Raw genomic sequence first — 14,901 nt, 5'->3', positions numbered from 1 at the left:
GCTGGGCGTTTTAACTTCCATTAACAATTTCCTTGAAGTGGTCACAGCCCACCAAGAGCTTTTAATGGGCACACCATCACAGGCTGCTATGAGACTAGAAGTGTTTGAGCCTTCATATGCCCTGACTGCAATATTACCTATTCCAGTACCTTGAGAGTAAATCTGATAAATGTTTTATAGTTACTGCACACATGGACTACACAGAAAGCTACTTCTCTCTATTTTTAAAATTTCTTTCTTTTAGAGTCTTAAAATAGAACGGATGCACTTAGCTGCCAAACACACCTCTCTTGCTGAAGCTCAAGCCAGGGTAAGTGACAAGCAAGCCTTGTATTATGTAAGCCCCTGATTAAACAGGAGGTATCTACATGTATGATAAGGCACAGGAAGGGAAAACACGGCATTGAAACCATCTTACCACCCATGCCGTCAACATCCCTTTGTTTTGGGAATAAAAGCAATGACAGTAAGCTAAAACTAATGACAAACAATTCAAAAAAGAAATTTCTCAAAATTTGTAAGCCAAAGCCACCTGTAATAGCACTACTGAAGCCCTCATAATTGCACTGGGAATTATTTTCTTTAATATACAAAACCTAACAGGAACAAAGTATTTAAATGTATTTATTAGCATACTGCAGTCACTGGATTTTCACAGGCTTACTGTCAATTTTCATTCTGTAATGACAGCTCACATACAAGCTTGTCACATCAACATGACTGATTCTATTCCCACTTCTCAAAAGCTACACTAATTGATTAATGTAATTTCAGAACTTATCAGATGTGCTTGAAGGAAAAGATTGCTGTCAGTCACTTCCCCTTCCTGAAGGCTCCCAATTACTGTCACATGAACTGGCAAATGAACCAGTCTAAGGCTTTCTTTTCCCCCTGTCCTAGGGAAGGGGGTGGGGGGAAGGACAAATAACACTTGTCTTTATCAGGTGAATTCATATATTACTCACAGGAAGACAGAGTGGAATGTTTTTTTTTTTTTTCCCTTCAGATTTTATGTAAAAGAAAATAGGCCTGTGATCGTTTTAATACCTAGTGAGTAATACTGACACCACACCCCATTCTCATCTTGCAGTGCCTAATGCGATAGCCACACCATTACACCCTCAAATATAATTTACCTTACTGATATCAAGTATTCCTATGGATGCCTTTCTTCCTGGTATGTCCTGAAATCATCTACATCATGCCCAAGCTTCAGCTTGACAGAGCTCAAGTTGTTCTATTCTAAACTGGTCTAGTGAAGCTGAAAACCCACATGAAAATGGCTGCGATCATATAATTCCTCCTCAGAAACACACCCAGAGACATCCCCACCCTGTCCTCGTGTGCTATTTTGTTAGAAACATTTGACTGAGAAGTTCCACTGAGAAAGGAGTGACCAGAAAAGCTAACTACAGATCTCTGTTTGCTGAAGCCATGTAAATCCTGAGACTTAGAAAACCGGGGGGAAATATTTCTTTCCTATGAACTACAGTGCAGAGACTTTGACACTTAATGTAGAATAACCCAACTGATTAATTTCTGATACACCTGGTACAGGAACAAATGCAAAAAAAAAAAGCCTGAAAGAGACTTGCCAGTTTTTATGTCATCTTATCAGTCCAATTTTTATTCCTTCCTTTTCACAAATGCTACAGAAATGAGACAGAACATCACGCATTAAGGAGAGATGAAAACTTTGCCAAATATTTCCCCCTCCCCCAGGAACACATTCTGCAAAAATTACAGTGCTTGGTGAGAACATAAGTCTTCTTAATTCTGGTAATAATTAGAGAAAAGGGATAAATTTAGTACAAGTATAACCTATGGAATTTATTTTGCTTTGCAGCCACAAAGCTGTGAAATTTCCACTACCAGATCTCTCTCGCTTTAACCAGAAGTCTGACCTTCTCTACCAGCAGCCCTCAAAACAGGAGGCTGAAAGAGAAATGCTCCTCTCAAAATCCAAGCAGACCATCAAGGGCGACTTACACAATACAGGTCCTTAGCCTGGAAAGTACCAACTGGGCTGTGCCTTTTCGCTTTCTGGTAAAGTGCTGAGCAGAGTTTTTTTCCAAAGCCTTTTACTTTATTATTTTAATAATAAAAATAAGAAGTATCCTGCACTCCAATAGACCTTTTATTTCTATGTCCCGAGTCACCAGTAAAATGCTAAGTAGCACCACTGAAGGGAAAACTGAAAAGCTACATTTCCCGATGCATCCTGACACACCAGAACAAGGTTATTCCCGGTACCTCCAGTTGCCTGCTGTTACTGATAGGCAGCCTCTTACTTCTACAAAAAAGCAGAGACGGATGATTTAGAGGGTTTCCAAACACACTGTTAACCCTTACTTTGAGCACCTTTTCTGTGCACTAAATGACAATTATCAATGCAAAACAAATTATTCGCCTTCCTGAAGATCCTTAACACAAAAACATCCTTAAACTTGACAAATGCAATAGATGATTCAGAAGAGGAAAACGGAGGGAATCACGAAGTAAGTCATCTTCAAGTCAGGAAAAGCTCTGTATAAAGTACAACACAGTAGGTAAACAGCATAAAAAGGTCTCACTTAAGCAATGTCTTCAGATAGCAGTCACAACGTGATTTAATACAGGACACAAATACAAGAGACGAACAATGCGCACAAGCGTTAGCAAGTCCACAAGACATCCCTGATGGCTCACACCTTTCCTGTAGAATCCAACAACAGCTGGCACCAGAACAGTCACATTTAAAATAGTCTGGACTATTCCAAGCAACCAAAGTTTTACTAATTCTCACTTTCCTGAATAACATTTTCTTTCCACTTGTTGTATGAATCACCTACAAAGAAGTTACAGCATTCCAGGCTTCCATCCTTAAAGCCTGGTTAAACAAGGAAGACTAAAATTACAATTCACCATTTTAACTAAAGTTTTTTGCAGCACTACGAAGACCTGTCTTTTAATTAATTCTACAGGAGGCCTTTTCATGCAATTAAGCAGGAGAATGACTCAAACAGGAAGGACAGCCTGAATCGTAGCCTCTGGTTTAACTTACCCAGTCCATTTCATCAAGCCAGTTTAGCCTAACTCTTTTTTATCTTTCTCCTTTCAAATTTACAGCAACAGCCAAAGTAGTCACGAGGGAGTGCGCCAGGAACAATGCTCCCTAACTTCTCACCAGTTCCAGAGGAAACACTGACATTTTGATAGTCCCCAGTAAAGTCCAAGAACACAGAGTCCCACGGTTGCTCCATTATCCAAACAGCCCATCCTGCAAGTCTGAATTGTCAAAGCAACAAAATTAACAGGCAATATGCCATCTCTGTCACCTGCATTAGCTAGCTGAATTGAATAATGGCTCAGAACAAAGTTAAACTTTAAAAAAAAAAAAAAAAAAATCACTTAGAAGGGAAGTACCAGAGAATGGAAGATCGTTAAAGAGAACCAGAGAGGTGAAGACACCCACGGATCCAGAAGGAAGGAGAAAAAAAAAAAAAAAAAAAAGGAAAAAAAATCCTACAAGAAAACAGAGCATTTTAGCAAGCAAAGAAATAAAGACTCATTACAGAAAAGTCATTTCAAGTCTGAAAAGATACATGGGAGAGTGGTATTTTCTTTTTAATTGCTTTAGTAATTAGTGAGACTTTGCCCTGTTCTGATCTATTTTTGAAACAAAATCCACGTTCTCTTTACAAGGCTAATATTCACTGTCCTTCTGGAGCTGCTAAATAAGAGCTAGTTGTTTTCCAGCTTCCAAAAATTTTTGAATTTTAATGTCTACCCACACAATAATTAGTAACAATGTAGGTGACCAATGACAATTTCAGTATTATAATAAACAACTATTTATCAAGGTATTTCAAATTTGATTAATTGGTTCTGTTGTTTACAACGGAGTACTTTGTCAATTTGGTACATTACATGTAAACACCTGAGCTCCTCAGACTTTTCTAAAAATAATTGCCAAAATGCCATGTAAAAAGACTTCTTAGTTGCTCCAGAAGAGCTCAAGAAACACCAGCCTAACCAAGCTAGAAAATACATCGCACACTACTGGGAAGATTTCTCATTTATAGACAGGGAAGGCTAAGACTTGCTTCACAGGATGCATACACTCCTACTCTCTCTTCCATACCTCCTGTCTGAAGCAGTTCAGCACTTTGCTGTTTTGTATCTCCTCAAACAACTTAGAGCACTTCACTGTGGCACAAAACCCAGGCTTGACTTTTGTAAAATGAACTGAAATAGGAATTTTAAATTGTGAACTATCATGAACAGAGATGATTGCTCCACCGGACTCATGAGCAGATTTTTTCAAGATCTCATTAGCACAAGGTTCACTTGTAAAGGCAGGGGAAAATTTTCTACTGAGCGTCCCAGAGAACAGCTTACACTCAGAAACAGGAGATTTAATTATCATTAGGCCTGCATAACTGCCAGAATTATTAATGGTCATAAAATAATGTTTATGCAACATGCCACAATTTCAGAACACCATGTAAGCTAATCAAACTCACTTTCTACTATTTCTTACAAATTCAGCAACCGCTAATTTCAAGGTCTCTCCTTTGGTTCTTGCATCTTGGCGCGGAATTACAAAAAAAAAAAAAAAGGGCACAAACCACTTTAGTCTTGCTGTACTGCGAGTACCAGATTCATCAGGTACAAACACTGGATAAGGAAGTCTTAACACTTTCATTCGTTTGTACAGTTCCTAACATCAAATAGTAACTGAAGGATTTCCATTCTAAACTGATAACAAGGCGGGAGGGGGGAAACAAAGAACGAACATGACTTACAACAAAAGTCAACAGTAAGAGTTTTATTTCACTCACTTTTGAAGGGCATTTATATTACACAGTCACTGTAGTAGAACATGGAAGAATTACTCATTCAAGTACAACTGCTACAAAAAGTGGAGTGCTAAGTCAGTATGAATAATGTTTACTCTAAAAACAAAGGACAGAGGAAGTTAGATGCTATTGAACACTGGGAAGGTTCCACAGAAGCTAGTTTATTAATAAGTAGGTAACTAAAACCACCCCCCTCCGCATGGATTTCAATTCATTCACTTTGTAATACCTTCACTGAACCTCACTCATTTTGCCCAAAAGATAGGTCTTAAATTTGAGCTAGAGACCAACACTACCTGCCACAACTTATCAAAAATAATTAGCTTGCGGGTCCCTGAAGACCTTCAACACATAATAAAGACGACAAATTTCCTGCTACTCTAGTAGCAGTCTCCTTTCAAAACAGTAGGGAACTTGAAAGTTGTAACTGGAAAACTTTCCAACTTGCTCACCGTTTGAACTGAAGCAATTGCTAGAAATGATTTCAGAAGGAAGTTCTGAGACGACCTTTAGAACCAGGCTACAAGCACTACTGCTCCATCAGCTGATCAACCAGAATTTTATTATGAACAACAGGTTTAAAAACAACCATACCTCAATCTTCACAGCTTATCCTGACAGGGTCTGATAAACATGGAAGCATCCCAAAAAATAATGACATTTGGAATGCCCAGATTTTATGTTAAGATTAACAGCCTGCTTTTAAACAATAGTTAATCAGATCATTTTAAGAACACCTATTAAACTGGCATAGTAGAAGGATGAGACAAACCAGACTTTCCTTGTTAAAACAAAACAAACCAAAAGAAATCAGGAACCACCTGCAAGATCTAGATTCTCCCAGACAAGCACATTTCAGTTATTTCAGCTACTCCACATGCTTAGTTTCTTCAGTTGTCTTGTAGCTGAAGCACACTCCTACTACAGAAGTCTCAGATTAACATAAAATGCACACCCAAAACTCCAAATATTTGTGCGATTGAGAAATAATGCTTTATGTGAAGGATTAAAACAGTGGTTTTGCAAGACTGCAAGAAATCAGTAGTGAGAGGAATCTGTACAGCAAGAAGAACATGTCATTTATGGCTATTTTGGTGACTTCAAGGTTGGAATGAATAATTGTCAATAAACCCTCCAGCTTCTGTAATGCTGAACCCAAGACTTACCTTAGCACAGCATTACCCATCTGACACAAACACTCTTTTCTGTGTTCTTTGTCTCAAATTACATAGCAACCCCTGCCACAATCTATGTGAAGCAAATGGAAGATCTGTTCCTTCCTTCAGCCACACTTGCACTGCTTTTCAGTTTAACTGCATATCCTCCATTTCTTATGTTGCAAAACAAGAAAAAAATGAATTCTTTTGTCTGTCAAAACAATCTTCTTCCCTTGCCGCCTCTCTCCTCCTCCCAACCATATCTCATATAAAGATTTTTCTCCATGTTCCTAATAATTCCTCTTTTTTAACAGTGTAGTTAACATTGTACAAAATAGGTAAAGGCACACAATCAAGTGACAGAGAGATTGTCTGTGTTATTCTACATGTGGCCCTTATGCTTCCCAAGATCCTTTCCTTTTTTTCCCCTCTCCCTTTTTTCCCCTTCCTTTTTTTTTTTTTTTTTTGGGGGGGGGGGGGGGGAGGGGGGACAAACACAAAAAAACAAAACAAAAACCCAAACAAAACACAAAAAACAAACAAACAAACCAACCAGCATGCTGAGCAGAAGCTTTCATGTAAAAGTCTGCAAAGGATGTCCAGGTCCTTTTTCTATGTGAATTAATGTTAAAGTCTCTAGATTTTCCAAATGTCAATGGCTGGTGCTCAGGAGATGCTGCTAATTAGACGATATGACATTTTTCATCTGCATAATGCAACACTGTCTCACTCACACCAGTTCAAGCTTGAGCCAGAGCCAAGAGCTACCTTCTCAAATGTAACAGTAATACCTACTCATGGTTATTCTGCCAGTCTTACTGCAAACTATTGAAAGTCTGCCTGCATAGGATTTCTGCAATTTGTTTCTGATGTACGTAATAACCCATCTCTACCTGCCGGAAGCTGCCCTAGACCACATGTAGCTGCCTTCCTTCTGACTGTATTAGAAAGAAATCTCAAAGTGGGGACAGGGGGGCACCCATCACACTTGCATGAAACACACTCCTCTACAAATTCCAACATAGAGCAGTGCACAACCGGTACTGCTTCTGACAACATAAATTTGCAACAAATGATTTAGAAATCTTTATATTTCTATCACAAAAGTCCCTTCCTTCTCCTGCTGGTAGCACACAGCGTGTTGCTACCATGCAGTAACAGGAAAGCTATTTCCTCAAGCACTCTAACCAGAAAGTCTCTTTATGTCAGAAAAATCTATTTACAATAAGCTGATAGGACTTTTGCACCTTCTTGCCCGTCACAGATTTCCACAAATAAAAAGAATTCATTAGAAATCAGTTAGACCTTTGAAATCTAATACCATTTCAACTTTTACCGTACTGGTAACCAAGAAAATGAAACCGATGCAAAAGATAACTGTCAAGAGACACACTTCTTGAGAAAAACAAGTGGTCAAACTAAGTGATGGGAAATGCACCTAATTCAGCATGCACTGTGGAATATCTCTGTACAGAAAGGAAAGTAACACAACATAAGTAAATATTTGTGGGTTTCTTTCTCAGTTATCATGAGACCATAGACTTCAGACTGCATTACTGTAATATAGCCTACACAGAATCTTGAAGGTCACACTGAAATTTCAGCTGGTACAGGATGTTTATATAATGATTTTTCACAACAGAAGCATATTATATCTTTATTCCTGTATGATAATGGTTTAATATTAATTACCAAGTGCAGTCCAAGACATTAACTTCAAACTACAAATCCCCTATGGCTTATCTCCCATGTCCTTTGAGTCAGATTTTTTTTGGCCAAACAGCCAATATTACTTGGGATGCTCCAGCAAACAACCACCTGATTTACTGGGTGCGGGAAGAACCACCACAAAACCACATAGAGTTTCATATGCAAAATGATTCAGTGACTCCACTGGGGAAAGAATTTCAAACAGTGAGCAGGCTTTGCAAAAAATTATAAAGTTTCATAAAGGGTCATCTGTTTAAAAGGTATCTTATAGTGGCTGCTCCATCGCTATTTCGAGATGCTCAGGATGTTTGGGAGCCTAAATGCAGGTGAATTCTTTCCTTCTAGTTCAGTTTTACACTTCATACTGTTTGAAAGCTATGATTCCGCAAGTTCTTTCAAATGGATGAAACATTTTTTCCCAGGTATCCAGCATGGAAACCATATGATTTCTCAGGTGGAATTTAAACAAACAAACAAAAGGTAATTATCCTTCATATTATTACATATTACAGAATGGGACAGGCCAATTCCCTAAGTATCATGAAAAACCCTTTTACAGCACTGGCTAGTTATGAGATATAGACCCTAAATAAAATGGGATGTCAGTCTGCCATCATCACCAAAGGTGACCACCATCAGCATCACCAAGACCTCTGAACCATGTATAAAGAAATTAAGTCGATATTTTAATATACACGCTCACTGAATCTCAGCTTCTACAATGCTTTATTTAACAAGACTGATAATGGTTTCCACTCAGATTGCTGGTGAATCACTGGCAACATGGCAGAAGTTTCTGAAAGCAATCCAGTTAATTTCTGTTCATCTGCTTTATCATGACCACTTTTATATAATAATATACATGTCCCAAGATGCCTGTAAATTAAACCCTGACATATTCATGTATGGAATTTCTGAATTTATACATTCATCTGTTCATTGGAACATTAGTTTTTAAAATCATTATCAGCATACAATAATCTCACCATAAATTTCTAAAATATTTTGCTTTAAAACTAAGCTAGTTTGGATACAAAGCTGACAAAACAAAAAAAAAACCACCACACCAGAAAACATACACATAACTTCCCACTCATCTCCATTAAGGTTACTGCTGCTCAAAAGTGATTGACAAGCACACCACTCAAGTCTCTGGTTGTCAAAACAGACCACGCTGATGGTACCTGTATTTCTAAATTTCCCTCAAAGCAGCCTGTCAAGCTGTCTGCTTTGACAGAACATTTTCTAGGACAGGAAGGCATAGCGATAAGCTATTGTGGGGAAAAGAAAAGGTGCCTAACTGATAATGTCTGCTTCTATTTATGTTAGTGGAAACCATAATTTCATATCAACATCGTGTATTAATGGACTAAAGAAAGCCATGGTGCTACTGGTGAAGCTTAGAAACCGTCAAAAATGTACACACTCCTCCTAGGAACACTGGTTTATTTATACAACTATGAAGTCTCTTATTAGCTTCACTGACTTCAAACACAGAAATAGACATTTATAGTTGATAAAATTAACGCCCTCCACATCCTTATAAGCCTGAAGGGGATAAAAAAGGTAAGTTTAGGAACACATTAGTTTCTGCTTCATAGTATTGCTGTGTTATCTAACAACTCTATAGCTATATGACGTGAATACAGTATAAATGCTGAATTTAACTACATTTCTCTTCCAAGCAGAGTCATTAGAAGACAGCATTGCTAAACCAGTTACAGTGATTAAAGCAGCTCTGCAACAGTCCAGGTTACTTTGAACCTTTTAATCATTTTTGCAATTTTTTTTTCCACTTCGGCCGTTTTTAATATAGTAAAAACACACAGAAACCAGCAGCTACCACCGGAGGGACAGAAGATTTTTCATTCATACTTGACTGTAATTAAAAAAAAAAAAAAAAAAAAAAAAAAGAGAGCTACTCCTAGGAAAAAGGCCCAGATGCATGTGGAGAAAATTAAACGTTCCCAGTTCCTAGGAAAAAAACCGCATCAGTTCCCTGTTTTAAAACGGCACAGGCCTCACAATGGCTTTTCAGGACAAAAACTGACACCAGGACATTCCCAATCACCAAAGCACATTAAAATGCAGCTATACCAACACCGCACTCCCGGCAAGAAACCTTACCCATCCTCGCCCTGTTAATCCAACAGCTAAAACAACGCCAGGGTGAAAAACTAGCGAAAGTAAGCGGAGTTTCTGTTTGGTTTTATCACGGTTTCTCCCCACGCAGAGGGAGGCCGAGGGCCACCTCGCTCTTCCCTCAGGCGCCACAGACAAAAGAGCGACAACCGGGGGCGGGGGGTGTCCCCCCACACCGACGGCGGGAACGGGGGGGCTCTGGCCTTATTTCTTCCCCCACCCCAGTTGTTCGTTTAACTGTGCCGAGTCCGACACGGGGTGAGGTTTCTCTTCTTTCCAGGCACGCAGAGCCGCTGGAAAAACAACAGCAGGCGCAGGCCACACACAAAAGCCGCCTGTCCCTTCTCCGCCGTAGCCTGAGGTGATGCCGCCTCTCCCCACCCCCCCAGGCCGGACCCAACCGCTGGGCCCTCCCCACCCCCCTCCTCCTCCCACGCACCGGGGACAGCGGCCTCCGCAGCTCCCTCCCTTCCTCCCTGCCCGGGGCGCTCGGAAATCGAGCCCGGCAGGAGCCTGAGGCCTAGCGAGGCAGGCAGCAGCACAGGACCCACAGGCAAGCGCAGCGCCCGCCCCTCTACCTCCCTTCCCCGAGAAGGGGAGCGGAGCCCTCCCGCCAGCGCCCCCGAGGCCAGCCCCATTGTTCCCCGCACCCCAGGCTCTCCGCTCCCCGCAGCTGAGTCCGGCAGCGGGGGGCAGAGGAGACAGCGCACTCACCACACGGGCCGGGCTCCCCGCAGCGGCCACCGGCCCCCTCAGCTGCGGCACACGGGGGCGGCCGCAGCGCCCTGCTCCTCCAGCACTCGCAGGCCCCGGGGCTCCCCCACCGCCGTCGCCCGCCGCCCCTCCGCCACCGCCGCTGCAGCAGCGGCCATCTTGTGCGTCGGCTGCCTCCCCTCCCCGCCTGCCTGCCTCCCTGCACCGCCTCGCCGCCGCCGCCCGCCCCTTCCTGCACCCGCCCCGCGGGGCGGGACCGGGAGAAAAAGCCGAGTCACGGCTTGGAGCGCCGGGATGGTTCGGGGGCGTGAGGGAGCGTGCTGCCGGCTGGGGGTGCTGCTAGGTACTGTCAGGTACTGTCGGGGTGGTGTGTGCTCCCCACTGCCCTCGTTCGCCTTTTGGCTGGTTCTTTTGCTCTTTCACATCATCTTCTTGTCGCCGCTGGTCGTGGCGGGCGCAGCCAGGCTGCGGGGTCGAGGTCGTGGCTCTTCATACGCTAAGTGTAGCCCAAGGAGCTCTCTGCGTGCTCGGAGCCTCCCGGAGCCCCTAGCCCGCCATTTTCTCCCTCAGCGCCCAGGGCTGCACTGTGGTTCCCCTCTTCCCCACTGTGATTGCCTCATGCCATCAAACCTTAGAGCTTGGGAGTTGGTTTATTTTCTTACTCAGAGGGGAAAAAACACAAATGAATGCTGTTACCACTTAGGTGGCCCTGCAGGGCAAAGACCCTGTTGCTTTGCCCACCAGACCCACGGGAAGGTGCAGAGCTGGGCTTGCTGCTGGAGAAGGTCCCCTGTAGTTTTCTTTGCTGCAGGACACGTTTAAGTCATCCTCAGCCTCAAACAACACCACAGATAAGATGTGTTGGGGCCCCACCAAGCCTTTTTGTATCACACGCTATCTGAACTACAGTTGTGCTACAGAAGGAATTTTAAAATGAAGTTATATCTTAAAAGTATTGACGATGACTTGCTGCATTTAGTTAGCACATACTGATAGTTTTAAAATGCTTTGAGAACTAATGATTTAACATCAGGATATTTCAAAGTAGCATCAAATTGATCCCCATTTTATGAGAACGTGAACTGTGATGTAAAATACTAAGGAATTTGTCCAAATTTATTTCCAAATTTAATAACAAAAATGGGGTTCAGTGGTCCCATCCTATTCCCTGGATATTTTATCATGTATATGCCCAGCTGGAGGCTCTGCGGGATCAGTGCTGGTGTGAGGTCACTGTGCAGGATGCTGCATATGGAATCACTGCACTTTTAAACACTTCATAACACCATAAGGAGCATGAACTGTATTATTGGTTCAACATTCAAACTGCAGAGGACTACATGACCTTGAAATACAATTAAAACAGTGTAATGTCAGATCAGAAGTAACCAGGCGCAAAGCCAAGGGCTTGAGACAGCAACCTGCAAAAGGAAGCTGGGCCATGACATGCAGACAGCAAGCCAGAAACAAACAGCAGAGCTAGACTCCTAGACACACGGGGAAAAACTACATAGGGTGAGGTTAATCTTCAGCTCTTATTTCTGACTTGTGTTGATTGTAGACAGATTTTCATGTTAACTTTACAAGAAATGTGGCGATAATAGCTAAATGTGTTATTTCTATCAGTTTTACTAAAGAAGTTGTCTCTATTAGGCTTTTCCACCAAACCAGTTAAGCTTAATGCTTGTCAAGGATCAGTGCTTAAATAAAATAATATTAAGAACAGCTATTAAATTAATTTCTGAAACAGGGTTTTCTTGCCATATTCATAGGCATTTGGGATCTTATGAATACAGAAGGCCAAGATCTTTACAAAGACCACTTTTAACTTAGCGAGAGCCTTGCTGTGAGTTACAAAAGAAGTGTAACTCAGTGTAAATTGGGAAGTTTAACATGGAAGTTTAACATAGAAACGTGAATCTTAAGCATTATGGCTGTTTTACTGTTATTTCAAAGAGATCAACAGAAAAGATTTAGAAGTCTACAAACAGAAATCTAAAAATCAATGTCTATAAGCATCAGAATTCTTAGTACCATCATTACACAACAAAATATCTGAGTGAATTATTTAATCAAGATTATCACAGTTACCCAGATTCAGAAGTCAGGGATGATCACAGATTAGTACATTATTATATTTTTAGTACATTATTAGTAGTATATTAGTATATTAGTATATATTAGTACATTATTATATTTTTATCATTATATTGGCATTGTAATACTTCCTACAATGCCCCAATGAAACATTAATACCACTTGTTCTTAATGACTGTATAAATTATGTAAGAGTCTTTGTCCTGAAGCACAATCTTTCATATAACCAATTGGCAAATTGCAGCATAATTTGTTTAAAAAAAATAAAAAAAATCTGAATCATTATACTCCTATCTAATTAGTTCTCCCTCTTGGAAATGAACTACTAAGCAGTATCTCTGCACATTATTCTAATCAATTTAAATATTGTCTTCATACTATTACTCAAATTTAAAACTGCATACCACAGAAAGTTTTCAATCAGCAATTCCCATCTTTTGCATACTCCTCTCCTAAATGTTATACTAGAAATGTGAAGTTACCAATATCCTGTTCCGATGCAGAAGACAGCACTAGGAGCTAAAATGGTAGGTGTTCTTTGCAACCTTTAAAGTCACAGAAGCTAGAAATGGTCGAGGGCTGAGGACATCCTCCTACTTCCTAGTTTATAGCAGGTGATTGTACGCACTACATCATTTTGGTGTTTTGTTCAGTCTGGTTTTTAATACTCCAATCTGGAGACTTCTACCACTTCCTATACTTGGTTCCTGTATACGGTTCCTATATTGCGGAAAGGTGTTCATTTTCAGGTAGCTTATGTTTTCCCTTAGCATTTAATTCTGTTACCAGTATTTACTTGCTAACAACAATTTTCAGTATTACAACATAGTTTACCACAGTACCGCATTGTTTAAATTTAAAGAAGTGGGCTCTGAAATGACCTATGGTTCTTATTAAGTAACATTGCAAGGATGAGTACTCTAAACCTCAAAATCCGTTTTAGACCTCCATCAGAGTAACACTTTTCTAATGATTACTCTTTATTCTGGATTTTAAAGGTTCCAAAATTTGTAGATGAGCTTGTTCTCTCTTTGGGAACTGATCCCACTAGATACCTAGATTATTTTTAATGTCTACTTTCTCCAGTTATGCAGCATTTCTTCCTGCATGACACACTTCCTCAGCATATGAAACCCAACACAGCATTTGCTTTTAGGATTACTGTTTTCATATCTCACTTCAGCTTATTACTAAATCTGCTGTAATTTATCTCCATTTGTTCACGTTGTTCTTTCTTTTATGTCCTCAAAACCCCACAGGAATTAGTTTTGATTCTACAAGATATCATCTCAATTTTCCATTCCTTCTTTTTCTTTTTTTCCTTCCAAAAGGGGATAAAGTGTAGGCATGGTTCTAGGATTTTACATTTGTGGCCACCCTAGTAATGTTCTTCAGATTATACATTAGAAATGAGTCCCCATATTAGCCTGTATGACTGAGAGAAATAGGTAAAATACCAGTGTAACTGTCAAATGGTATCATCTCATGATTCAATTTTTATATTACTCTTTCCATGTAAAACTGTGGTAACAGAATAGCTGTCTTCATAAAAAGAAAGATTTTTCTTTTAATGCGTTGGCAATGTTTCAGTTTGCTATTTTAGTTATCATCTACGTGACCTGTAAAGCTGATAATAATGGAAAATGTCTCATTTTGAAACCTGTGATGTCAGAATGAAAGGCAAGAATTAAATATTTTTCCAGCTGGCTGCAAGCATTTAAAGAAAAGTCCTCATTATTTCACACAGCCAAGATTCTTGCATATATTATATAAACCAAAAGATAACAAAAAATAAAATCTTTAGCATTTTTGTGTGCTTGACCATCATGTTAACAAAACCTAAAATTCCTGCACTTTTATAAAATTCCACTGATAAAAGCAGAAGACTGAAGCATATCGGCCCAACATAATGATTGTAAAAAAACCCAATACTCATTAAAGAGTATGCTGAATATCATCCAAGCTCATGTAATTCAGATGCAACTTTTAGAATTGGTTATATATGCTTATTTTAAAATAATAAGAGGATGATAGCAAAATAAAGCCTTCCACTTGGAAGGACATGCTCAGTATCTTGACCTTAGCATATAAGGTTTCGATTTCCTTTATGCAACAGAAGCCTCAATGATGTAAAAGAATGTGAAGTGCATAAGTGTAAAATTGATATTCCTCCATGAATGCTTCTCTCTCAGCCATTCAGTTTGCACAAGCAAATAATGCTATATAACCCACCAAACATT

General features: G+C 40.2%; 1 protein-coding gene across 17 annotated transcripts in view; it reads right to left on the bottom strand.

Moving 5' to 3' along the window:
* Positions 1–10,748, bottom strand: part of RC3H1 (ring finger and CCCH-type domains 1) — a 65,454-nt gene extending 54,706 nt beyond the window's left edge. For all 17 annotated transcript variants that reach the window (XM_082311579.1, XM_082311585.1, XM_082311592.1 and 14 more), the window contains exon 1: positions 10,565–10,748. The gene's annotated coding sequence lies outside the window, so the exon portion shown is untranslated. The remainder of the gene's footprint in view (positions 1–10,564) is intronic.
* Between the last annotated feature and the right edge of the window lie 4,153 nt (positions 10,749–14,901).

This window comes from Platalea leucorodia (genome assembly GCF_965183815.1).
Source record: "Platalea leucorodia genome assembly, chromosome: 5".
In the NCBI taxonomy this organism is placed as follows: Eukaryota; Metazoa; Chordata; class Aves; order Pelecaniformes; family Threskiornithidae; genus Platalea; species Platalea leucorodia.
The sequence above is the reverse complement of the archived record's forward strand: the minus strand, read 5'-3'. Positions and strand labels throughout refer to the sequence as shown.